The 27428-nt window shown below is 41.4% G+C and overlaps 1 protein-coding gene and 1 pseudogene across 2 annotated transcripts in view; both read left to right on the top strand.

The window, feature by feature from the left end:
* The window catches only part of TM2D1 (TM2 domain containing 1), a 48119-nt gene extending 47550 nt beyond the window's left edge, over positions 1-569 (top strand). For both annotated transcript variants that reach the window (XM_004751656.2, XM_045064625.1), the window contains exon 7: positions 256-569. The gene's annotated coding sequence lies outside the window, so the exon portion shown is untranslated. The remainder of the gene's footprint in view (positions 1-255) is intronic.
* Positions 570-716: 147 nt separating this feature from the next.
* Positions 717-4205, top strand: LOC106005679 (annotated as a pseudogene).
* Positions 4206-27428: the final 23223 nt, after the last annotated feature.

The following is a 27428-nucleotide window of genomic DNA, read 5'->3' as shown; positions in this document are numbered from 1 at the left end:
TTCTCTGTAGTCTATTATATAAACTTTTAATTGGGATTCCAGACTCAGATTTGATATTTAAAACTTGAGGGGCTCATTGAGAAGGCACATCTCTGCACTGGCATTCACATGATTTCCTATAGTATATATAGAAGTACTCAAAGAGAAAGAAAAAAATGTCCTATGAGTAAATGAAGTGTTAAAGTGTTCATCTACAATAACCTCATTTGACTCTTAAAATATTGTGTTTTAACGTATTTCTTTTTTCTGTTTTAGGGATTTCGGCTTCTTTGATGTCAGTAGAGCACCCTCAGTATGTGGATTTCCAGATTTTCCTTTTTCTTCTTCAAATACCACTTTATGGATTCTATATAACTTTTTGTTGTTGATATATATTTTTTTTGGTTGTTTTACTTAGAAACATTTTATTTAATTGGACTTTCTTTGAGAGCTGTGTGATAATTGAGTCTTAGGCTACTGTCTCTATGAGATAGATAGCTTATTACCCCAATACTCTTTAATGCCTTTTCCAAAGGCAAGTTGCCCCTTGTCAATTTTGCTCTGAAAAATAAAAGTATGACTTATTCACATTTTTTTAGTGCTTTATTATCAAGAAAACCCTAAATGTTGAATGTAGCTGTCTTCTGCATTTTGACCCTTCAAAGCAGTTCACCCACAGTGTGAACAAACACCATTTACTATGTTGCTTGGGGCCGCTGTGGGGTGTGAGAACCCACCTGTTTTTCTGCAGCTTTTAGATCCAAATCTGCCTTGGTATCTGTGGTGCGAAAGATCACTGGGGAGTCTGAAACCCTGAGGCAACATGGATACTCTGGCACTGATGCAGGCCTCCCAAGTGTGAACTGGCTCCTTTTTGCTGTGGGAGTGATGCACTAGCTCTTGGAAGGGCAACTGCTGATTCTTCTAGCTCAGCGCCATTGTATTGGAAGCTGGATGGACAAGGTGGGGACACCAAACATAGGATGAATATCTTCCATCTGTGAGCGCTGCCAGGCAGATACTGGCACAAGTGCCTTACATGATGCCCCAGTGTCTGAAGGAAGCAGTCCCAGTAACTTGGGGAGGGCTGTAAGAAGACGGAAATACCAGAAACATTATGTCCTCATAACACTGTCATGTTTTCTTCAGTAACAGGCATAACGATTTCACAATTACTTGGGTCCTGGCTCCTCAGGAGTAAAAACCATCATTTTTTTATCACTCATTTTACTCAGACATATACGGTTATAGTACAGTTAGTTTCCTAACAGGTTAGTCATTCAGTAGCAGCTTCCGCAGTTGGTGGGAGATTATGCGGTATTGATACATGAAATGAATTTGGATTGACTCCTGATGTACACCAGGAATGATCTCTTTGATTCATTTGTTGATTAAAATGCTGAGTGTCTACTATGTGGGAGGCACTATTCTAGATGCTGGGGCACAGCAGTGATCGAAACACAAATATACAGGCCTGCCCGTCAGGAGCTAATGGTCCCTGGGGGCTGACTTTTCACGGTGATAGTATTTCTGGCTGCAGTTAAGCTAGCTAGTCGATGTCCATTTTTTGAGTATTTCCTAGTTCCTTTTGGTTGCAAACAGTGCTTTGGATTTTAACCTCTGGATCCCCAAAGCCCAGATTTCAAAGTCGGTACATTTCTACAGCCATGGAAGTTCAATTATATAAGAAATACCTGCAATCCAGTCTTAAAAAGTCATCTTGACTCCTGCATGATTGTTCATTTATTAACGTGGCCAGTGGGAAAGTCTTGTTTCAAAGCAGGTGCTTCTCAAAGTATTTATTCATCTTAGCTGTTCTCTGAAAGGGTTGTAGAGACAATCTAGAAATAAAGTCTCTTCACAATACATTCTTAAACTCATAGATTCTATTTTCTCTATAATTTCCTAAATTTACATAACAAAAACACATCAGATTTTCCACTTTGCTTAATTCTCTGTTGCCTGATACATGTCATTCTTTAACAAATGGAATATCTGTATCTTACTCTATTTATTTTTTATGTAAGTGCATTTAGTGTATGTAAATGCAGTTTTTATTTTTATTTTGTTTCATTTGACTTTCATGGAGAGCTATTTTATTTTGGCTGTTTGTTAGTAGTTTCTGTGAGTATGAGTCATATTTTGCTGTATGAGACGTTTTATACGATAACTCTGCTTTTAGAGCAGGAGCCAAAATTGTGAGATGGATTAGCTCGATCATTCCTTGGGTTACTCCAAAACCCTCTACGATGGGATGGAATGGGTTCTTTCAATGCTACGGAAACAGTATTTAAATAGAAATATTTACAAATGATACTACTTTAACCTGAAAGAATTAATACAATTTCCAAAAGTACCTCTCTACCCAGGAGGATTTCTTACCTACACTGTATTAAAATAAAAGACCTCTTTAGGACTTCAGAGATTGTGTTTTGTGTATGCCCAGTATCTGTTCATGGGATTCCTAGAACTATAAGAAATACTAGTTTGTGGGTATGTTTTGTTTTATTAAAAAAAAAAAAAGTGTGACTTTTCCCATTATTTTAAGCTTGATACTTAACGGTAGGTTAAGTATATAATACTGGCAGACAGCAAGAACTAGCAGAAAGAAAAACCAGTTCTTAAAATGTACAAGTCTAAGATGTCAGTTCCCCTTCTTCATTCAAATACCTTAAATGTAGATATTCCCCAGGGTTCTGGCACCTTCCCTCTTCCTTTCTCCCATTAAGTCAGCATCCATTTTGCTTTTTTCTATTTGCAAAATTAATACAAGTATAACACAGAAAATTTTGGGAAAACACCAAAGGAGTACAAAGAAAAAAACTCATTCCACAGTTCAAAGATAACTATGATGATCTTGTTTTTATATATGTCCTCATAGTTTTTCCATGCATTAGTTTAGTTTCTTCATGAAAATGATATATTATCCATGCTCTTTTGTAGCCTGCTTCTTCACGTAAAGATTTTTCTATTTCAGTAAATATTCTTTTACAACATTTTTAATAGCTTATAACATTATTTTTAAAGGCTGCAGAATAGTCCATATCTGTATCATTATTTATGCAATTCCTTTATGTATTCTTTGGTATTTAAGTTATTCCAATAAATCAGCAACACACATTTATGATTCTTTTTCTCTAGAATTGCCATTCTTAGTAAAAAAAAATCATATATTAAAGTTCTTGATACCTATATACAGTCCTAGTTAACCAAGGTAAGGGAGAAGTATTGGGGAATGATGGTAAATCAATTAGTTTGATACAGGATACTGAATAGTTGAATTATCTAATGCCCTCCAGAAAGCTTCAAGATAGAGGCTTTTTAAGAAGGAGTAAGTAGGAGGTGACCCCGGAAGAAACAGGTGCAATGTGAACATGGGGAAACAGACGGCAAAGGTTGTGACCATGAAGTGAATACTTAATCTCAGAGTTGGGAGACTTAAAGAGAGGAATAGATTAAAAAAGAAAGAAAAGAAAGATCCTAGTGCACAAGGAAAGAGAGGTCTCCCAACATCTTTCCTGCTTATTCTTCCAATATAATATGTAGCTGGACCCACCAGACTACATACTGGTTGATACTAACTTTATCAACTTTCCTATTAAACCCAAACTCGACTTAGTATACTCAGTGTTGTATCCCTTGAATAACTGCATAATGGCTGAAATTGAGAAATTGGGGCCACACTATCATGTGACTCTAAATATCGCCAGGGATCCAAGATTTGCATGGTTACCATCCACACAAAAAGGAACCTATGCAGGTGACTGCTTAGTACAGAGAGTAACTCAGAAACATTGTGGCCACAGTTGACTGGCACCTTAAGTGAAGAATCTGGAAAATCCCTGGTGTTCCAGTCATATACATTTCTAACCATAAGTACAACATCGAGGCTATTATACAGCCTATAATAATAGGCTGTAGCATGATTACTCCATTTATCCATTTGCTCTGTTACAAGCTGAGTGTGGACACTCACTTTTTGACATTATTATTATTTTTTTAAGGAAGTAGGAAGCTCAATCTCAGTGGTCTTTATTCTCCCTACTGACAGGAAAAGGAAGATAGGTAGATTCAGAAAATGAGAAAAGCTACTAATTAGGATGATTAGCAATAAAAAAAGAATACTGAACAGCACAGAATACCCAAATGAGTCCTGGATTAATTCATTTGTAGCTGAGTTGATGAGCCTGGTAACACTTATTCCTATTACCCAACCCCCCTTCCTTTTTTTTTTTAAATTTAAATATTTTATTTGTTTATTTGACAGAGAGCTAGAGAGAGAGCACAAGTAAGCAGAGTGGCAGGGAGAGGGGGAGAAAGAGAAGCAGGCTCTCTGCTGAGCAGGGAGCCCAATGTGGGCCTCGATCCCAGGACCCCGGAATCATGACCTGAGCCGAAGGCAGCCGCTCAACCAACTGAGCCACCTGGGCGCCCCACCCTTCCTTTTTTAAAGGTTTATTATTTGAGAGAGAATGTGTGAGAAGAGGGAGGGGCAGAAGGAAACAGAATCCCAGGCAGACTCTGCTGAGCACAGAGCTCGATGTGGGGCTCGATCCCACAACCCCAAGATCATGACCTGAGCTGAAATCAAGAGTTGGACACTTAACCAGCTGAGCCACCCGGATGCCATTCTCTTTCTCTTTTTAAAGTAATCTCTGTATCCAGCGTGGACTCAAACTCAACCTTGAGATCAAGAGCTGGTTGCTTTATCAACTGAGCCTGTCAGGTGCTCCCCCATTATCTTTCTAGAGCCCACTATCTTAATTCTTAGTAAATGTAGCAATGCTCTTAAGGCTAGTCATTGTCTGATGGAGACCAAATGCCATTTACCTTCTTAGAAAATAGATATTTTTATGAGAGATATAAAAATATTAAAGCTTAAAATCTTAAAATTTCAAGAAGATTTTAGCTTGATAAAAGGTCCTTTTACCACTCTCCATGTGCAAGATGTTATGCTAAGCTCATTTTATATTTTAAATGGTTAAGTTCTCACAACATTTCTGTTAACTCTTTAGAAAAAAGTTAATATCATCATCCCCACTTTCCAGATAAGTAAATTGAGTCCCATAAAAGCAGAATGACTTTCTCAAGGTCACGAAATAAACTTTGAACCCAGGATTGAAACCCAGGTCTATACCTGCTATCCTGCCTACGATGTGATAGTTACAACTGTCCAAGTCTCTGAGACACTAATGACCGTAATAAGAGATTTTTCTTAATATGTTGTTTAATGTTTTCAGTATGGAAACTACCAGCCTGCACTGAGCCTTTTTACTTAAATGATAGTTTACCATTAAAAAAAAAATTATTTAAACTTCCCAACTTCGCATCATGCAGATGCCAACATACTCTATGAATACCGAAATGAGACTATGATGAAGGAATGATTTTCCAAAACCCAAAGATTTTCCTACTGCTGCCTTATCTGACATTTGCAGCACTTTCTGAACTAAAAGTCTGATAATGTTTGTATAACAAGGAGAGAGGTGCTAGGTTGGATCATACTGGCATGCTCTGCTTAGTCCTGCTGAGGTCAGATGATGACAGAAATGTATAGATGGTGGGATTACAGGTGTTTTTTATGTGGTCAGGGTGGATTTTTTGTTTGTTTATCTGAATTTTCTAACTTTTCTGCAATAAATGTGCATTATTTGCATGCATATATTTGACACAGTAAGTGGTAGTTTGTGTAAATTAGAACAAAGAACCCCAAAAATCTTGTTCTCTTCCCCTCTCCTTCCTGCAGATACACTTACCCTAACCTCTGATATGATTCAGACTTTAAGGAGTAGATAATACATTTAAAAGAAGAAGGTAGATCTAACACATGATATCACAGGTCTGACATCCAATCAGTACAGTTTGCTGGGAAAAGCATCAAAGCAGGACTGTGGAATCAGGCCTGAGTCTGTGTCCTGTCTTGGTCATTTGTTTCATGACTGAGCACATAATGGTTCTAAGCCCTTCTGTCTTCATATAAGTAGGGATCATAATATCAATTAGATGATGTTGAGAGATTAAAATGACATAGGTAACAGTCATTATTTATTGAATATACTTTAAAGGAATGAATGCATTAGGCATTGTGGATTGGGGGGGTCCATCTGGAATTCGTTAGGGCTTCCTCATTCTTGGGCTATGTAGTGTGGCTGTACTTAAGAGTGAAATGACGGGGGACTCGAAAGTTCCTTTTCTGGAGGAAGGTAAGGTATGTTTGGGACACTGTTTACCTATGTTTTTCTTATTTCTATTATCACTATTGTTACATATTCCACTCTGAGTAATAAGGGCTAAAAATGTCTCCTTTCTCAAGAAAGTAGTCTCTTTTAAAAGATTTTATTTATTTATTTGTGAGGGTACATGAACAGGGGTAGGAGATGGGCAGAGGGAGACAGAGAGGGAGAAACAGACTCTCCACTGAGCAGGGAGCCCAACTCGGGGGCTCGATCCCAGAACCCTGAAATCGTGACCTGAGTTCAAGGCAGACGCTCAACCAACTGAGCCATCCAGGTGCCCCTTAAAAGAGTAGTCTTACTGGTACCTTCACTGCGTTTAAGACTGTCCTTATGTGGGGCGCCTGGGTGGCTCAGTGGGTTGGGCCACTGCCTTCGGCTTGGGTCGTGATCTCAGGGTCCTGGGATTGAGCCCCGCATCGGGCTCTCTGCTCAGCGGGCAGCCTGCTTCTCCGTCTCTCTCTGTCTGCCTCTCTGCCTGCTTGTGATCTCTCTGTCAAATAAGTAAAATCTTTAAGAAAAAAAAAAAAAAAAGATTGTCCTTACGTAAGAGAAGGCTGCAATGTGGCAGATTGCATTTTTGTTGATTTTTAATACGAAGTTCTTTGGAGATACTAATCTAATACATTTGGAGCTATTGCTGTAAGGCAGAAATGTTGCCACTTTCAGCCCAAATTAAGGTTAATTGCAAGCAATCACTACACATACAACAGAATGTTGTTTTATCCCATCAATGTTATCAGAACATGCCAACCATGAGGAGATTAAAACTTGACAAATGATTAAAGTTAGAGCTTTTGGGGCTGCCTATGCCAAAGGAAAATGTTGTCTTACCAGAACACTTTAGAAAGTATGTGGCGTTTGGACCTTTTAATCATATGAGCTCATTTGATATTTAAGAGGGTGTGATTATGAAAGTGCAAGGTTCTGAAGTTTTCAGTCAAACTTCAACATTTGATTATTTATTTGAATGAGTGAAATCCCTTTATGATCACGACATTAGAAACAGGGGAAATGATGTGTCTTCTTTCTGTGATTTGTGATTGAGTCCAAGTGCTGGAGTGAAGTTGCTGGAGACATGAAACAAATTGCTCTGACTACAGCAAGTCTTTAGAAAGGTATCCAAAGACACGAATTTATTGTTTATTAATTCTCAACTATGTATTGACCTACTGTGTACCCCTTCTGCTCTTGCCCTTTTATACATAATAATATATTCTGCACATGGCAGCCAAAGCAATAAAAGTAAATGAGAACATGTCACTTTTCTGCTGATTCTTAATGGTTTCTTGTCATGCTTCAAATATGCCAAATTGGATCCCACCTCAAGATTTTCATGCTGGCTCTTTCCTTTGCCTGGAATGCTTTCCCCCAGGTCTTTGCAAGGCTGGCTTCCTCATTGGTTTGAGTCTCACCTCAATTAATCCCCCTGACTGTCCTCCTCAAGTACTACCCCAGTCGGTCTTCCACTGGTCACTCTCTGAGTCCTTATCTCTCTCCATTTCTCTTTACAGCCCTAATGCCAGCCGAAATGACATGCATTTATTTTTTCTCCTTTTGTTTCCCCTACAAGAATGTAAGTTTGGTGAGGGCAGAACTTTCTCTTGGATATTGGTGTAGCCTCGGTTCTTAGAACTGTCCCTGGAACGTAATAGGAGTTCAAAGGATATTCCCACTGAAATGGGAACACTAGAATGGGTTAAAAGGAATATAAATTAATTTGAGATTAAATAACCTTCTGCTTTGAATAATTTACTTTAGGAGTTGGCATCCAGACATGATCCCAACCCTAACTATGGTCTACAGGGAGAGGATGGGTAAGGAAATGGAAATGGGCATATGCTGATTTATTCAAGTCCTTGATGGTCCCAGTGCTTGGGACAGTGCCTGGAATGGTATAAAAATTTTATCAACATAAAATTCTTACCATGAGATTGATTGATGACTGCTAGAGGTGGTTCTGAAGAAAACATCAGCAAGTAGATTATCAGAAACAATAGGAAGGGGGTAGATGGAGGGTGGGGGGAAGAGCGATACTAAATCCCCTAATATGTGTCCTATTAGGCATCCTTATGTACTTTCCTGACCTGATTATTTTGGTGGTAGGAAGACTAATAGCCTTCTGGAGATATCCATGTCCTAATCCCCAGAACCTGGGAATATGTTACTTTATGTGACAACAAGGATTTTGCATGTGTGATTAAATTAAGGTCTTAAAATGGGAAGATCATCCTGGATTATTTGGGTGGGCTTGATATAATCACTAGAGTCCTTACAAGGGAAAGAAGGAGGAAGGAGAGCCAAAGATAAGATGACTGACTGGAGGCCAGAGAGGAGAGAGATTTGAAGACTCCGCACCCCTGGCTTTGAAGATGGGGGAGTGGTAACCATGAGCCAAGGAATGTAGGTAGGCACCAGAAGCTAGAAAAAGAAGGAAAGGGGTTCTCCTCTTGGGCCTCCAGAGAAGCACAACTCGGTCAACACTGTGATTTTAGCTTAGTAAGACCCATTTCACACTAGTAACTTACAGAACTGTAAGATTATAAACGTGGGTTGTTTTAAGACACGAAGTCTACTGTAATTTGTTAGTGCTGCAGTAGGCAACTACATACAGTTGTTCCATTCGATATGATTTCCTTATAGACAGCATGTTGTGGGATCCGTCCCTTTCTCTATTCTGCTTGTCTTTGTCTTTTAGTGGATATGATTAGACCATTTGCATTTAAATTAATTATTGACCTGTTAGGGCTCAAGTCTGCCATTTATTACTTTTTTTTTGTCTTTCTCTCTCTGTTCCTTATTGTGTTGCTCTTCTATGCCTCTTGGGCATTACCTGGACATTAAAAAAAAATTGATATTTCTTTATTTACAAGGCTTTGGAGCATATTGTCCCACATAATTTTCTTTAGTGGTCACTCTTGACCTTACACAATACACACATAACTTGTCACAGTGTACTGGTATCAACATTTTACCACTGTTAGTGAAATATTGGAAGCTTACCTTGGTTTAGGTCCCTTTATTTTTTCCATGTTTTGTAAAAGTTTTTTGTTTTATTTTGTTTATATTTCTGCAGGGCCTATATGTAGCATTTTCTTTTTTAAAAATTGTATTAATTAATATATTTATCTACAGAATTATTCTTTGCAATGTTCCAAGATATAAGCAGCATTTTCAAAATTGTTCTCAGCTTCTTCTGATTTTTTATTATTTCTTAAAAGATTTTATTTATTTATTTGACAGAGAGATCACAAGTAGGCAGAGAGGCAGGCAGAGAGAGAGAGAGGGAAGCAGGCTCCTCGCTGAGCAGAGAGCCCGATTCAGGACTCAATCTCAGGATCCTGAGATCATGACCTGAGCCAAAGGCAGCAGCTTAACCCACTGAGCCACCCAGGCGCCCCTGATTCTTTATTTTTTTAAAGATTTATATATTTATTTATTTACTTATTTGAGAGAGAGCAGGAGCAAGCACAAGCACGGGGGAGGGGTTGGGGGAGAGGAAGAAGTAGGTTCCTGGCTAAGCAGAGAGCCCCCACATGGGGCTCAATCCCAGGACCTTGGGAACATGACCTGAGCTGAGGGCAGACACTTAACCAACTGAGCCACCCAGGTTCCCGCTTTTGATTCTTTATAATAGGCTTTTTTAAAAGAGCAGTTTTAGGTTCACAACAAAATGGAGCAGGAGGTACAAAGATTTCCCACATATACCCTGCCCAGCCTGCCACATTATCAACGTGCCCACCCGTCTTAATCACCCAGCATCTATAGTTCACGTTAGGGTTTGCTCTTGGTGTTGTGCATTCTATTTTTTTTTTTTATTTTTTTATTTTATTTTATTTTATTTTTTTTTTTTTTAAAGATTTTATTTATTTATTTGACAGAGAGAAATCACAAGTAGATGGAGAGGCAGGCAGAGAGAGAGAGAGGGAAGCAGGCTCCCTGCTGAGCAGAGAGCCCGATGCGGGACTCGATCCCAGGACCCTGAGATCATGACCTGAGCCGAAGGCAGCGGCTTAACCCACTGAGCCACCCAGGCACCTGGTGTTGTGCATTCTAATGGGTTTGCACAAATGTGTTGTAACATGTATCCACCATTATGGTATCACACAGATAGTACATTCTCACAGACCTAAAAATCCTCTGTGCTCTGCCTATTCATCCTCCCTCCCGCCAACCTCTGGTAACCACTCATCTTTCTACTGTTTCCAGAGTTTTGCCTTTTCCAGAATATTGTTAGTATTGTGCAGTCTGTAGCCTTTTTAGATTGGCTTCTTTCACTTGGTAGTATGCACCTACAATTCCTTCCAATCTTTTCATTACATGACTGCTCATTTCTTTTAGTGCCAAATCATAGTTGATTGTCTGGATGTACCACAGTTTATTTGTCTATTCATCCACTGAAGGACATCGTGGTCATTTCCAAGTTTTGGCAATTACAAATAAAGCTGCCATAAGCATCTGTGTGAAGGTTTTACATGTTTTCAACACCTGTGGGTAAATAGTGAGGAGGGTGATTGCTGGATTGTGTGGTAAAAGGATATTTAGTTTTGTGAGAAACCTTTAAACTGTCTTCCAAAGAAGCCATGTCGTTTCATGTTTCCATCAGCAATGAATAAGAGTTTCTGTAGCCCCCCATTTTCACCGTCATTTGGTCTTGTCAGTGTTTTGAATTTTGGCCATTCTAATAGGTGTGCAGTGGTATCTTGTTTTAATCTGTATTTTTCTTAAGACATACGATGTGAAACAGTTTTTTGTGATTATTTGTCATCAATAGATCTTCTTTGGTGAAGTGTCTGTTAAAGTGTTTGGTCCATTTTTAGTTGTGTAACTTGTGTTCTTAATGTTGAATTTTAAGAGTTCTTTGTATACTTTGGTTAGCAGTCTTTTATCACATGTGTCTTGTGCAAGTATTTTCTTTCAGTCTGTGGCTTGTCTACTTATTCTCTTGGAAGTGTCTTTCACAGAGCAGAATTTTTTAAAAAAACTTATTTATTTGATGCAGAGAGAGAGATCACAAGAGAGGCAGGCAGAGGGAGAGGGGGAAACAGGCTCCCCACTGAGCAGAGAGCCCGATGCGGGGTTCAATCCCAGGACCCCGGGATTATGACCTGAGCAGAAGGCAGAGGCTCCACCCACTGAACCACCCAGGTGCCCCAGAGCAGAAATTTTTAATTTTAATGAAGCCCAGCTTATCAGTCCTTTCATGGGTCATGCTTCCTGTGTTGTATCTAAAAAGTCATCACCAAACCGAGGTCATCGAGATTTTCTCCTATGTTATCTTCTGGGAGTTTTATGGTTTTGCATTTTACATTTAGGTCTCTGATCCATTTTGAGTTAATTTTTGTAAAGGGTGTAAGAAGGCCTATGTCAATACATACATACTTTTTTTTTTTTTACATGTGGATATCTAGTTGTTCCAGCACCATTTCTAGACAACTCATCTTCATTTCCAAATTTATTCCTCCTGTGTCCCTCTGGTGGGAATAGCAGCACCTCTACCAAGTGGGAATTCAGTGAGTTCTCTCTCTCTCATTTTTTAAGATTTTACTTTTTTGTTTTAAAAAAACCAACCCCTCCAACCAGAGGGGCATTTATTTTGCCTCCCACACCAAAGATTTTTTTAAAAATTTAGTTATTGGACAGACAGAGATCACAAGTAGGCAGAGAGACAGGCAGAGAGAGACAGGAGAAAGCAGGCTCCCCACTGAGCAGAGAGCCTGATGTGGGGCTCGATTCCAGAACCCTGGGATCATGACCCGCGTCGAAGGCAGAGGCTTAACCCACTGAGCCACGCAGGCGCCCCTAAGATTTTACTTTTAAAAGTAATCTCTGTGCCCAAGGTGGCACTTGAGCTCACAACTCCAAGAACAAGAGTAGCATTCTCCATGGACCGAGTCAGCCAGGTGCCTCTCAGCATTATCTTTGATGCTGTCTTCTCCCTGCATCCGATGGATCACCAACTGTTTCAATCCCACCCTACAAGAACTCTGAAATCATTACTTCATCCTCATTGCAACTCTGTTTTTCAGGCCCCTGAATCCCTGTCATCTGGGAACCTGTGACAAACTCCTGTCTGGTCTACCTGTCTAGTCCCAGTGTCCTCTCTGTCCACCATTCCCGCTCCCACCGCAAAGTTCTTTCTGAAAAGCAAATCTGTTCATCTCTCTGCTGCTTGCAACTGCTCACAAGCTCCGTATTTCATTGAAAAGACGAAATCCAGATCCCTTTTGCCGGATTAACAGGTTTATCCTGACTAAGTCCCAGCCACCAAGGTTCACATCCCTTTACTGCCAGTACATGTGAGCTGACCCCTTGAGGTAAAGGGACTATGTCCTGATCTCCCTCACCGAGACGAGTGCTGACTGCTGCTCACCCTGGTCACTGACTTCAAAGTATCTCTTAGTTTCTTGAAGACACAAGAAGGAGGTCAGAAGTCCGATCATGCCTGTGGGGGTTTAAGTGGAAATATCTGCAGGGGCACTTCCCACAGGAGGTTGTAAGGAAGGATCCATTCCCATGCCTTGTCCAGCTTCTCTTTGAGTTGGGTTGGAAGCCTTCTTCTGCCATTCTGTACTACCCTACACTTCCCTCCAGCACAGTACTAATGAGTTATTACGGTGATGATCTCTTTAGGAAACAGTAACAATACTCCTGAAGTTCATTGATTCTGGCCTTATTGTGATACACTGCACATGAAAATAAAATGAAGAAAAGTAACATATCAGACACCTGTGTACTCGGCACAGAGGTTAAATATATGTTAGTGATTTGCCATACTCGTTTCAGATTTCTCTTTTTTCTCTTATGAAATAAGAGTTTATGACATTACTGGAGCCCCACCCCTCCCAGACCTTTCTCCACCTTTCCTCCCTGAAGGTAAACACTAACCTGAAGTCAGGGAGGAAAAGTCTTTACTCTTCTGTCTCTCTCACTGACCATAGGGTGGTTGGGGAAGACGGGTGTCCTTTGCTGTGGTCTCTCCATCACCTGCGCTTAGCACAGGACTTGTCACAAATATTCCTGGTAACACTAGCCTCAGTGGCCTCCCTGAACCCACCACCATCCAAAGGAGCTCTTTCTAGAGTCTTAGCTCCACTTGTTACTCTTACTGTAACGGGGATTTACTCCTTCTCAGAGAAGGACTGAGACGATTATTATGGGGGCAAAAAGGAACAGAGGACAGAGCATGAATTTTAGAATCACACTACTGGGTATGTGCCTTTGAGCAATTACTTAATCTCTCTGGGCGTTTAATTTCCTCTTTTGGAAAAATGAGGCTAATAATACTCATCTAGCAGGGGTTTGTGAGGATTCAATAAAGTTAACGAATGTGAATCTTCCCTTGATGGTGGAATAGGTGCTCAATAAATGTTGCCATTGCCATAAAAACAATAAAGTGTTTCATCTTTCTGTTTTTCTTTCTCAGATTTTTCCCCTCGCAGGCTTTTTATTTTCTGGTCCCCAATTCCCCGTTCTGTTCCTTCTCTCATTCCATTTCCTCAGCCAGGAAGAAAGCTCCGCTGTGCACTGCCTGTCTGTAGCCCACATATCCTTAAGGTTCAGCTCCAACCAGTTCTGAATATTCCAGCTTTCTTGTCCCCTTTTCTTCTTTAAACGTGAGCATTGATCACTTAACCTCTGTGACAAACTCTCTAGTATGTGGCATTTTTGCGGGAGTGTTCTCTTTGTAATTTTCTCAGAGGCCAAGACCGAGTCTTGTATTTCTCTGTTATTTTCCATGCTTCTCAGCCCTAACACAGGATGTAGGATGACTTGGAGTCAGGCTGCCTGAGTTCAAATCCTTCTTCTGCTACTTGCTCTGTGATCTGGATCAAGTAACTTCATTTTTCTGGACCTCAGTTTTCTTAGTATAAGTTGGGAGTAATAATAATCCTTCTACCCCAAGATTCTTGGTGTAATCACATCTTCAAAGCCCCTTTTGCCATGTAAAAGAATATATTTAAATGTTCTGGGAATGAGGTTGTAAACCTCTAGTGGAGGGGCATTTATTCTGCCTCCCACACCAATATAGTAAAACATTCATTCATTCAACAGACATTTATCTATCACCTAGTGTATGCCAGAACTTTTTTAGGCCCTGGGGTTGCAAATACAAATAAAAATAATTTCTGGTGGATGGACAGTATCTAATTCACTGGAGAAACTTTGTTGGCTGTGGACCTATCTTATGATAGTACTTCCTGAAATGTGGAGGGGGAAAGGAGAATATCTCATATTTAACAGTTACTTAAAACTTGGTGCCACTTTGATTAGTGGAGGGGCAGAAAGTGGACCCAGTACAGCACTCAATAGATTAAAAACACCCTAGGTATGTGTGTGTGAATATGTGTTCATGAGGTTGAGGTATGCCTGAAATTGCTCTCCCAATGAGAAACCAACAGAAATTACATACACAATTTTAAAGTGAGAAAGAGAATGTGGAAGGGCAATATTTTCTTTTATTTTCTATTTATCCCCCATGTGGTATGTGTGGATTGTAAGGATCAGGGAGAAGGGTTTTTCACTTGGGCACGATCTACCCAATAGAGCAGGCTCATTTCGTTTACCTTCTCACCCATCAAAAAAACACCCTAATTTTTTTTTCACACTCACGCTTTCAATTATTGATTGTGAGGTTGATCCAAGGGCATTATCACACTCTATTCACAAGAATAGAAAATGGGAGAATAGGGACACCTGGGTGGCTCCATGGGTTAAGCCTCTGCCTTCGGCTCAGGTCATGATCCTGGGGTCCCGGGATCGAGTCATGCATCGGGCTCTCTGCTCAGCAGGGAGGCTGCTTCCCTTCCTCTCTCTCTGCCTGCCTCTCTGCCTACTTGTGATCTCTCTCTGTCAAATAAATAAATAAAAATCTTTGTTAAAAAAAAAAAAGAAAATGGGAGAATAAACACAGGAATGGGAAGCACCTGCCAGAATTCTTAGAGATATGGGCTGTGGTTGGCAAAGCAACATGCTAGAAAAGAGAATGAACCAAAAGTAATATTTTCAAATGACAAGTCAATCATGTCTTTATTTCTAGTCCCTTGTCAGAAATGAATAAAAAATGTCCATCTCTAGACCCTGTGTTTCCTATTGAATAATTCTTTCTGACTCCTTTGCATACAGAATTGCCCTCCAAACTTCATTTCTCCTGCATGGTCTTCCCCTTACATGACTGCCAAGAAGTGGGCTACTGAAGGACAGAAGCCAGAGAGGTTTCTTTCTTTCCCAGGACTTGGCAATGGGTCACGTGTTTTCATTGGTTGGGGGCTGGGCTTGTTTGGATTTTGTCTTCCTTATCTCTGAAAGGACCAGAAATGACTGGAGTGGCCTTCTTAAAATGCAGGAAGTTCACTCAGGGATGCTTTTGTTTATTCATTATTTTAAAAGGTGAGACTTTTGTGAGTTACTTGGGTTTGTCGTGACCACACAGCTCACTTTGTGCAGGGGATGCTGACGTTCTCTCATTCCACAAATACTAACCGGGGCTCCTGCTGTGTGAAAGTCAGGTGCAGGAGGGCAGGAAGTAGGGAGCACATGGACATCTACTGAGCTTCAGTATATGCATACACTGTGACCTTTTATGCTTGGATAATGTGCCTAAGAAGCAGAAGTCACTATGCTCAGAGATTTGCAGTGTGGCAGATCGGTTTTTACTTTCGTGTTAGCTCCCATCATCTGTCTACGGGACTGTGTCAGGAAGGACAGTGAACTGAGCTCACACACGATGGGAAAGCATGGGGAGATTGAAAAATGATGTCTGCTCTGCATGTGGGAGGGGACACTGGTGACATATATGAATGTAAACTTTCATTTACTCATTAAACATTTACTGATCAACAACTGTGTACTAAGCACCATGGAGGCATATGTGGATATAAATGCGGTATAAGGCAATATGTGGCAAATGCCAATAGATGCCCACACACACACGCACACACACACACACACACACACACAGTGACACAGAAATGTAGGGAAGTTGCTCTAGAATGGTCTCATCGGGGAATAGCTTTTCCATGAATGGAGCCTTCTGTATCAGTCAAAGTTTTATCAGAGAAGTAGAACCACTGTCAGTGTTATGGAATATGGGATGTATGATAACAACGAGACATGACATCATTGTGGGAGGGTCTGGGGAAGTAAGATCCAGAAAAGGGAGCTGGAGGATCAGAAATAAAATTACCAGCCCTCCTGAAACACTGGCACTGATGGATTGGTAGAGCTTGCAAGGAAAACCTGGTAAGGCAGGTGAGTCTAGGTGCTGGGATGGCACTACCAGGGGGAGTGCCGCAGAAGCTTATGGAACATTGTTGACTCTGTATCTGGTGGGGGGCTGGGGCAGTGGGTGGTCGTCAGGGTCAGCAACTAGAACAAGAGCTGGTCCCAGAGCAGGGGGAAGCTAGGACACATTTGAACCTGTTTGTGCCTCTGCTTTTGTCTCCCATCACATCTAATCAAGACTTCAGCCTTCTAGAGCTCTTGCAAATTTGTCTTATGGTCAATTCTAATGTGCAATCATCCAGAAAAGAGATCATGAGAAATGTCGTTCCAACTTAGCCACGTTGACCCAGTTCAAAACGTGATACCTCAAAAAGTGACACAAATCCACCTAAGAGAAGTGAGCAGAGCATCTGGGAAGTTTTGTGGGCAAGGCTTGGTGGTGGGAATGAGTAAGTTAGTGTTTAGGAAACCATGAGTAGATGCACCTGGGTATAGTGAAGGGCTTATGCTAGAAGATAGGGAAGATAAGGTTAGAAACAAAGACTGGAAGCATTAGTTAGTGCATTAATTAGCCTATTCAATCAAGTTGAGGATAAAACATCTGTGGAAGGAAAACTGCAAAGGGCAAAGGGTGATCTTGGAAGTCTTTCTTTAGGCTGCGATTCCAAGGTTCAGGTTGGTGTGTGAGCTAGATTCCAATCTGCAAGTCAAAACCCAGTGATATTTGGGTAGTTCTGAGCATTGTGAGCTGGGTGCTTTTTTTTTTTTTTTAACAACTAACCCCTGAATTTATTACCGGATAATGTGGATATCCTGTCATTTCTGCTAAATAAGCAATGTAATGAGATCCCATGGCATGGTATGTGTGTGTCATGTGTGAGAAAGAACACCTAGTCTTCACAGAGTCAAACTGAACTAAAATCAAACACCATATCTGACCCTCGCAGGGTGTGCCATGAAGTCAGAAGCATTTCCTTCTTTCCATTTCTATTTTACCACTTGCTGTTATCCGAGATCCTTATTGAAGTGCTTCTATCAAGTTGGCAGACGGTACTCTTTTTCTTTTTTTAAAGATTTTACTTGGGGTGCCTGGGTGGTTCAGTCGGTTAAGTGTCTGCCTTCAGCTCAGGTCATGACCCCAGGGTCCTGGGATCAAGCCGCACATCGGGCTCCCTGCTCAGCAGGAAGCCTGCGTCTCCCTTTCCCACTCCCCCTGCTTGTGTTCCCTTTATCGCTGTGTCTCTCTGTGTCAAATAAATAAATAAAATCTTTAAGAAAAAAGATTTTACTTATGTATCTGTATCTATATGTATGTATTTGAGAGAGATAGTGAGTGAGAGAGAGAGAGTGCACGAGCAGAGGGAGAGGGAGAAGCAGGCTTCCCACTGAGCAGGGAGCCTGATGCAGGGCTCCATCCCAGGACTCTGCGGTTATGACCTGAGCTGAAGGCAGACACCTAACCAACTGAGCCACCCAGGCGCCCTCAGACTGTACTCCTTGATACAGAGCTCATTATCCTCACTTTGTGGTATCTAGTAATAGATTTCTACATTTATTTGATAGGTTACCAAGCCGTTTTGCATTTGACCCTCATAACAGCTTAGTGAGGTAGCCAAGGCTGCTTACTCCTTTTTCCATTGTACAGCAGACAAACTGAGGTCTAGAGAGTTGAAGAGACTTGCCCAGCTAGTTAATGCCAGAACCAAGACTAGTCCCCAGCTTTTTCTGCTTGGCCACATAAGTAATGTCAGTCCTGGGAAGGAGAACACCATTGTTGTGAGTCAGAATTTTTTTTTTTTTTTTTTTACTTTTTAATTATATTTTCACATGTTGACACTCTGCTTTCCTTTGGACCATTCTAAATCAATTCTTGGATGGGGGCTATGTGAGGTTGTGCTGCCGAGGGGGAGTGGGTGGACAGGAATCCAAAGCACACGGGTCTATGGCCAATGGGCTGCTTTCTTTATAGCCCAGGCGATCCAAACCAAATGTGACAAATGGGCAGAATCTCATAAGTATTCCAGCTCTTCACTTCCCTAGTTTGATTACATTGTACCGGATGGCATTTGGAACCCGGTTCAGGGTGCATAGAGCTGAATTATGCAATTTGCCAATATGCAATTAACTGGAGTAGCAACACATTCAATCTAATGGGGGCCAGACAGAGACTGCATAATTCTTGGGAGCACAAGTTGATTATGCAGTTAAGTGATATGCACTTAAGAGAAGTGCACCACATCTATCTGATCCCATTTCTTCCAATAGATTCTTCATGGCACTTTACTCCAGCCTTTCTGCTTTTATGGTCCAACGTATTCTAACCTGTATCCACTTGAAATGAGAACCTTACAGTTCATATGTAGATTTGGGATTCATTTCTTTTAAAAATCTTAACTCTTGAATGCAAAAATGGATAGGCACATGAGAAAAGAAAGGAGGGAACTGGGGGGCTCCATGGGTTGGGGTCTTAAAGACACAGAACGATATCTGGATTGTATAATTTAGGATGCTTCGTTTTCAGTTTCTTTTTTTTCCCCTTAGTTAGGAAGTTGTGTTTCAAATGCAAACGTGAGGTGCATGAGAAGATTTCTTTTTAAAAGCAATGGCCTTTGCAGTCGGTACTTTTTTTTTTTAACTTGAAAATGGATATTGTAGAAAGGGGGCCCTTTTACGAGAAACTCCAATTAAATGACAGTTCATTGAGTGTAGCCAGTTTTAAGTTACTCTGATGATGATGGATCGTTAATTTAATTTGGCAGGTTTTACTGGTTTACTGTTATGCTTGCTGTATGCCCTGGATTGACCTAAATCCTTTGTGGGGAACCCCTAGAAGTATAAAATATGGTTGTCTGTCCTCAACCTCCTTAGCAGGTCACGAGTCATGCATACAAAGCAATTGAGGAACAATAAAACACAGCGTATGATTAGGTGTCCAATATGGTTGTTAAAGAGAGTAAAAGATGAAAGAAATCAGAGAGAAAATAAACTGGGCTGGAATTTCTCATCACTAGAGGGAGACAGAGGGAGAAGCAAGGGTCAGAGCTTCACATATATTAGGTCACATCAAAACCATTCTGTAAAGGTACTACTGTCCCGAATTTACCGATGAAGAAGCTGAGACTCAGGAAGGTTAAGGAACTTGTCCGTGATCCACAGGTAGCAGGAAACAAAGCGAGAATTTAGAAGCAAGTTTCCCCGTCCCCACACTTCCTCCTTGGAGGTGCTCAGCGGGGAGGCTGTGGCAGACGGGCTGTGGAGGGTTCAGACATCCCCTGGAAGAATTAACTGCAAGCTCATCACCATCTCTCCCCATCCGGGGTCCTATGGTGTGGAAAGGGTTCAAGGAACAGGTTGGAGTCGTGGTCCTAGTTTTGAGAGAGTTCCTTCTTATCCCTTTAGCAGAAGAGATACACCTCACAGACAGAGCTTTTCCTGAGTTAAATACATTTCTGCCAGTGTAGAAAACCATATGAGATGACTGAGCAAAGAACTTCAGCATTTGCGACTTAGCACTTGGGCCTGTGGCAGTAGGCAAGGAAGAGAGAATAACAAAGGTTAAGTGTCATATTATCATCAGATCTCCTTTCCCTGAAAGAGAAGAAACTCATGGTGCAGGAGTGGGGAGCCGGGTGTGACTGGGCCCAGTGGGGACCACATGGGTCCCTATCTTTTAGGTTTGTATGGAAAACACTTCCGGGTTGTCTGCCACTCAGTAATTTACTCTTCACCTGTATTAGTTTTCACTGGTGTGTAACAAACTTAGTGACGTGAACAATATCCATTTGTGATCTCGCAGTTTCTAAGGTATGGACTCCATGCATAGGGTCGATGTTGCCCTTGCTCGGAATCTCACAAGACTGCCATGAAGATGTCTTCTAGGGCTGCATAAGTCTATGACTTTGTCAAAAGTCATGGATACATACCATTAAAATGAAGGCCTTTTACTCTAGGTAAGCTCTACCTCCATAAAGTTGAGTCAGAGAAATAAAAATTGAGAGAAACTGACAATTTGGATAACTCGCTCTTCACAGTCCCTGACAATGTGATTTTGCCTTTAGCACTCATCATCAGAGAAACAATTCCTTTGTGGCACAGATATTCCAGTAAGAGGTATTTGCCACTCTTTGGAGTGAGGAGGAGTTGGGGTGTAGAGTGTGGGGTTTCATGGTTTGGGAAGGAGAACATCTGTTGTCTCCCACCAGCCTTGTTCCTTTGTTCCCCGAGGGTCTGGGGTGTGTTCTATTACTTCATTAAGCCTTCTCAAGTTCCGCCCATCTTCTTTTATCCCCCACTTTCCACTCTCCTTTTCTTCCTTTCTTTGTATTTCTTTGCCTGCCAAGTTCTGTGAGGTTCTGAATCACAGAGAAACAGATCACTTCACATTAATCTGAAAAGCCAGGTTCAAACAGGAAAAATAAGCAGGAAGTTTTCAGACAATTGTCTTGAGATAATCCAAGACAAAGTTTTGCTTTTTACCATGTTCTTATAATAATCTGCGTTTCTTGGCCCGAATAATTAAGGCTAATTCTTCATTACTCTCTTCGTCTGTGCCAGTGGAGAAACATGGTGAGCTCCTGGGTGTCTGGAATCTGTAAATGAGGAAAACTATTATAGAAATAGTTTGGAATCAGTTGAATTAAACACATTTTAGCAAGAAATAATTAAAAATTATCATGGTAAAAGGCCCAGAAATATCCATGTTACCTCTTTGGTGAGTATCTTTCTCTTTTATTTTTCACATTTTTATTTCTTATATTTTAAACATCAGTATGTACTGTTCTGTAACTTGCTTTTTCCAATTACCAATATGCTCAGAAATGTTTCATGTCTATATGTATGTTAATGTGAATCATATAAAATTTCTATTTCTGTAGATCTAAACAGAAAAGAATTTTTTAAAAAGATCTTATTTGTTTAATTGATGGAGAGAGAGACACAGCAAGAGAGGGAGCACAAGCAGGGGGAGTGGGAGAGGGAGAAGCAGGCTTCTGGCCGAGCAGGGAACCCCACGTGGGGCTCTATCCCAGGACCCTGTGATCATAACCTGAGCCGAAGGCAGATGCTTAACAACTGAGCCATCCAGGCACCCCAAACAAGAAAGAATTGTTAACCAAATAAATCGATTCCAGTATTTTAATGGCTACATAGTATTGCATTATATGGTTATACAATAATGTAAAAAAAAATAATTCCCCTATTGATGGACATTTAGGTTGTTTCCATTTTATTTTGCCAATACGGACAGAATCGTAATGCATACATACACACTACACATTTTTTTATATCTATCTCTGTATATATCTTTGCATATAAGTTTATATATGTCTTTATGTATATACACACATATATCTTCATTAAGAATATCTTTGTGTGCATATACCATACCATGTATAAAATCTTTGTGTGTATCAGTTTTTCCTGTAGAATAGATTGGATAGATTTCTAGATTTTGGTCAAAGGGTTCGCACCTTTAATTATTGCCAAAATGTCCTCAAAATGACTGTAACAATTACTTTCCTCAGATTGTCCTTTTCTCCATATATTCTCAGTAATCTGATGGGTGAACTGGTTTTTAAAGCATTTTGAAACTATTTTATTCTGCAAAAGCTATAAGAAAGACCTACCAGGCACCCAGTGCTGCTAGGCCTGAGAAGTGAATATGTGAGTCGTCTATATGGTCATTGCCTCACAGCGTGTGTGTTCCAACTGGCAAAACAAGACTAGAGCCCACACACATACACACTCACATGTGCACTTGAACACGCGGTAGCCATGACATCAATGTCATACTCACCAATCATCTTTATCAAGATGCACTGAAAATACACCCACTGCCTGCTCTGAGGGTCATCCGAGTCTGACAGAACCAGTGTCATTCTAGTTCCTCCCTTTACAGTCTGCATGACCCTGAGTTTCTTTGTAAAATGGACAGAATAATGATAATCTCCTCAGAGGGTTTCTGGAAGCTAAAATAGAGTGCCACGTGCAGTGCCCAGCCCTTCGTAAGGACTCTGTGAGTATTAGCTACCGCCATTTGCCTTCCTTTCGAATGCCTACCAGCTTCTCATGCCTGTTATTGTCCCTCTATAGTATGACACAAAAAAATATTTCTTTTTTTTTTAATTTTTTAAAAGATTTTATTTATTTATTTGTCAGAGAGAGAGCGAGCGAGAGCGAGCACAGGCAGAGTGGAAGGCAGAGTCAGAGGGAAAAGCAGGCTCCCCGCGGAGCAAGGAGCCCGATGTGGGACTCGATCCCAGGATGCTGGGATCATGACCTGAGCCGAAGGCAGCTGCTTAACCAACTGAGCCACCCAGGCGTCCCCAAAAAAATATTTCTTACAGGGTGTGCCAGGCCTTGAGGAGACAGGGACTGTCGCTCCCCTCATTCTGAACATTATCTCTCTCTTAGTACAACCTGGTTGCTGAGGTTTCTGCTCTAGAGTTATTTTATTCTAAGAACTCAACATTGCCTGCTCCCTCAATGGAGGGACTTCTCATTGCTGTTTTACAAAACACTGATCCTTGATTGAAGAAGGGCCATTTCGATGACCACCAGTGTATTTTAGAAAGAAGGTAAGGGGGCAACATAGTAGATACATTTAACCAAAATAGAATGGTGCAAAGGGAGGCTATGGAGATGTTTGCTCATAACAGACATCTTTTCTGCATTTATTATTAATGTTTCAGAAAATACTGTTTTCTTCCAGGTATGTAAATTTCGTGTTCATTGGGGTGGCATAAGCAGGTGGGTGGAAAAGTGCCTGGTCCATTATGCATGACCACGAAAATACGGTAGTCCATAAACACACAGCTTCCTCCACTACACTTAGAAAATCCGTTCCAATTACCTGCCTGTTCCCTGCTCAGGAGGCTGCAGCAACGGCTGCTCAGTGGAAAGTACGAGAAAAGAGCAGAGAAATGTGAACACTTGGGAATCTAACAAGAGGGCACTCTCCCTACAGGAAACTCATTTGGAGGGAGGCATTTTCATCAGCGGCTCAGGATACCCTGATAACATGGACAGATGTGGACTGATAAATTGCAGGGAGGGGCTAAAATGCTACATAATAGGGGCTGAAACCATTCCAGCTCAGTTGGACTTCAGGTTTTCTGTGTGGAGATTCCTTTGGTACCATGATCTGTAATCAGCAAAGGGTTCATGGGATACCTACAATAGGCTACCTATTCCCTCCGAGGGTGCTAACCCGGTTAGGATCATCGACCCCCTGATGGAAGTTCTAGTCCCACCTGATGCTTCAAGGTTAAGTCATATATTGTCCCCCAGATTGGATTCAGGCGAGCTCGCTGGATGTGTAGGGTGTGTGGGAAGTGACCAGGACGTTTTTCATTGTGTAGAGACCTTCAAGGGCTGGTAGCTGTGCTATGCTTAATCTCAGTCCTCATTTTCATCAGGAATATCCCATGTCCAGCAAAAAAATGGAGAGGGCGTAGGAATGAGAACTTTGATTTCTGGTTTTGACTCTCTTCTCAGGACACTGGTTGGAAGAGGCCTAATTATGCCACGGACATAAGAAAAACAGGGAAACAGATCCTTCTGAGCAGCATGTTTTAATATAATTGCCTCTTCCAGATTTTCTCAAGGAAAAAACATTTGCTTTTTGGCATTTGGTCTTAGTATTAGGACAGCTTACAGACTGTGGGCAAAGGCTTTGTGAAAACAGGCATATTGATGCGTAAGGTTAGGCTTTTTTTTTTTTTTTTAAACTAGGTAAACATAAAATTTGGATTTAAACATTATCTTAATATATTTAGTGAATAATCTTGATGTTTTGGGAGAATGGTGTCCTGAGTAAATCCAGCAGACACTTCTCGAGCACCTCCTGAATTTACAGCTAGAGAGTCAGTTCTGACCTTGAGGAGATCAAGTCTAGAAAAGAGACTGTGTCCTGATTTTGTTTTTTAAATCTCCGTATTAGGATGTCAAAATCTGAGATTGTGGCAAGAATCTGTGTTTCTTTAAAGCTGTGAGAGTTTAGAAAGAACAGTTGAAACCCTGGAATCCTGGCACCTTTGACCTTTAAACTGTAGACCACAAAGTTTCCAAAGTAGTTTAAAGTTATCCTGCAACAGAGTCATACAGAACCACAGGGGTGGCCACTGCATGCCGTCAAATTCTCTCTGACCCTTTCCATGCCTGCTGTGTGAGAATTTCCACCATCTCAATTCCTTTCATGTAGTCCTGGAAGTCTTCAAGAAGCCTCTCCCACGTACTCCACCTACGTCCTCAGTTACTTGCCGGGGGTCACCTTTTGGTTTCTTCCTTCTTTAGCTCCTTGTAATGAATCTTCTTTCAGGACAAAAGTACCCTCAAGCCACCAATGGCCCCCCACAGCCGCTGGTGCCAGCTGGCATGTATGGCCACGCCTCTGTCAGCACCTCCCCAATTCTAATTCTGCCACCCACTCTGTCTACAGATACAGTCAACACCTTTCCTCTCCTGCCCTGCCTCTGGCCCAAAGCCTCTAAAACAAAACCAGAGCACACACCTGGATCCCGTTAGCAATCTGTTCAGGAGCCAAGTAAACAAGGAATTTCTGAGTCACAGCCTTTCTATCCCCTACTTTGTATCTTTCTGCTTGCTACCTCATCACGCTCGAGAGGCCTGACGACAGAAGCTCAATCCTTGCTTTGCCGGCCCCAAGCCATACCCCATTTCTGCTCTCACGTACCATGCTCCCTGGGAAGAACCGATTTAATTCCAAATAGTGTGTTTGTAATAAGGCACATGCCTATGCTCCCAACACCCCTAAAATTAGCTTAGAGAAACATCCCTTTCTCCCTACAGTCAGCTCTGACTGCCAAGGAGAAGCAGATTTCCTGAGGCTGTTTGTCCCAGACCTTCCCATTCCCAGTGGGGGTCTGGGCTGCCTCGTTTTATTGCTTGTCTTAGAGAGGAGAACAGTCTACTTTGTCAATAGGTTAAGAATCCCAACTGTGCACCCAGCACACAAAGCAGTTAAGAGTAGAGGTTTTGGTAGCTGGATCCTGACTCTGCTACTTCCTATCCAGGCTAAGACTGTTCCCTTATCTGTAAATGGGGAAATCCCTCTGACAATGGGGAGCACTATGCAAGGTTTTATATGTAGCTTACAATGATCACAGAATTGTTGGTTTTTGTTTGTCTGTTTGTTTGTTTAACAGTTAGTTGTATGGCAGTAGTGTTACAACATGGCTTCCTCTCCAGCTCCTGGTTCTCAGCAATCCACTTTCATTCAGCTGCTAGATTCATCTCCCCAGAATGTTAGTCTATGGGGAAATGTGAGATGCGCTTCCTATTACAAAGTCTGAAAGTCTTTCTCTCTGCTCAAGGCTTTGATCTGGCCCCAACACAACATCACCTCCTTTTGCCCACCACTCCTCTTCACACGTCCTCGCTCTGATGGAAGTCAGTCAACATTCCTGCAGTCCACCCATGCCCACCGTTTGTTCTTTTATCTGGAATCTGGATGGTATCTCTTCTTTGCACCTGACTCAAGTGCCACCTCCTCCCACAAGCCTTCCCCAGCCCGTAGTAAACCCCACAGCCCTTCACGGACTCTACGGACGAGGGGCATTTATTCCATGTCACCACATGCTTATCTATGCAAACTTTGTGCTGCAAATTTACACATCCATCTCCCATGTCAGATGATGGATGATGGCATCTGTCTGATTCATCTTCATATTCCTAAACCAGGATTTCTCAACCTCAGCACTATTGACATTTTGGGCTGAATAATTCTCTGTTGTGGGAGATGCCATGTGTATTGAAGGCTGTTGAGTAGCACTCGCGGTCTCGATTCGCTAGAAGCCAGAAACATCCCCTCACCCCATCTGTGACAACCAAAAAAGTTTTCAGGCGTTGTCAAGTGTCCCCCAGAGGACAAAATCACCCCCCACCCCCGGTTGAGAACGGCCATCCTAGGCTGACCTTGGGGGTCTGAACATGGGTGGTTCTGAGCAAACGCTTATGAAAAGAAGGAAGGAGTTTGGCTCAGGCCCTTCTAATTTTAAACAGTAGTGAAATATGTAATTAATGATATTCTTTCAGTAATTGGAAATAAAAGGATAGAGTTCCCATGAGGACTCAGAGCTAAAGATAGAGATTGGAATGTCGCTAGCATGGAAGCAGCCAGTAGGCATTCATGGTATAATGCTTAGGAGTAATGCTTAGGAGTCCAGAGTCAGGTAGGATTTGGGTTCTGACACTGGCCTCCCCACTATGAGCTGTAACCGTGGGTATTTATTTATTTATTTATTAAAGATTTCATCCATTTATTTCAAACAGAGGAAAAACCAGCAAGAGCGAGAACGAGAGCACCAGCTATGGCGGAGGGGGCAAGGGAGGGGTAGAGGGAGAGGCAGGCTCCCCACTAAACAGGGAGCCCAATGTGGGGCTCCATCCCAGGACCCTGGGATCATGACCTGAGCCAAAGGCAGATGCTTAAGCAACTGAGCCACCCAGGCACCCACCATGGGGGAGTATTTAAACCTATCTCAGCTTCAGTTTTCTCCTTCTGTAAAATGGGAGTGATAATTGTAACTCACATGGAGTTGTTATGAAGATGAATTAGGTAATGTACTTACAGGGCTTAGCAGAGAGCCTGGAATGTAGTAAGCACTAATAATAGTTCAAAGCTATTATTAATATTGCAATTATTATTGTAATAGTGACTCATTTCTAATCCTTTCAGAGGTCATGACAGTATTACTTCCATTTTATAAATGGGTTGTGGTTAGAATCTGGATCTTTTGATCTCCAACCTTCCCTGGATTCAATTTCTTTTGACATAATACAAATAGAGTCATTCACAAGAAGGATCTTCATTTTATTTGGAAACTGAGCGCTAACTGCCTACAGCAGATTCCTTTTCAATCGGTAAACACCATCTTCATCTGTAACTATCCCTGGGAAACTCAGTAACTGCTTATTAAGCACTTTGGATAAGTAGATGCGCTACATACTGGATATAAGACACCTGTGTTGCTA

The sequence above is a fragment of the Mustela putorius genome, unplaced genomic scaffold, assembly GCF_011764305.1.
Source record: "Mustela putorius furo isolate JIRA1106 unplaced genomic scaffold, ASM1176430v1.1 tig00003853_pilon_pilon_pilon, whole genome shotgun sequence".
Lineage (NCBI taxonomy): Eukaryota > Metazoa > Chordata > Mammalia > Carnivora > Mustelidae > Mustela > Mustela putorius.
The sequence above is the reverse complement of the archived record's forward strand: the minus strand, read 5'-3'. Positions and strand labels throughout refer to the sequence as shown.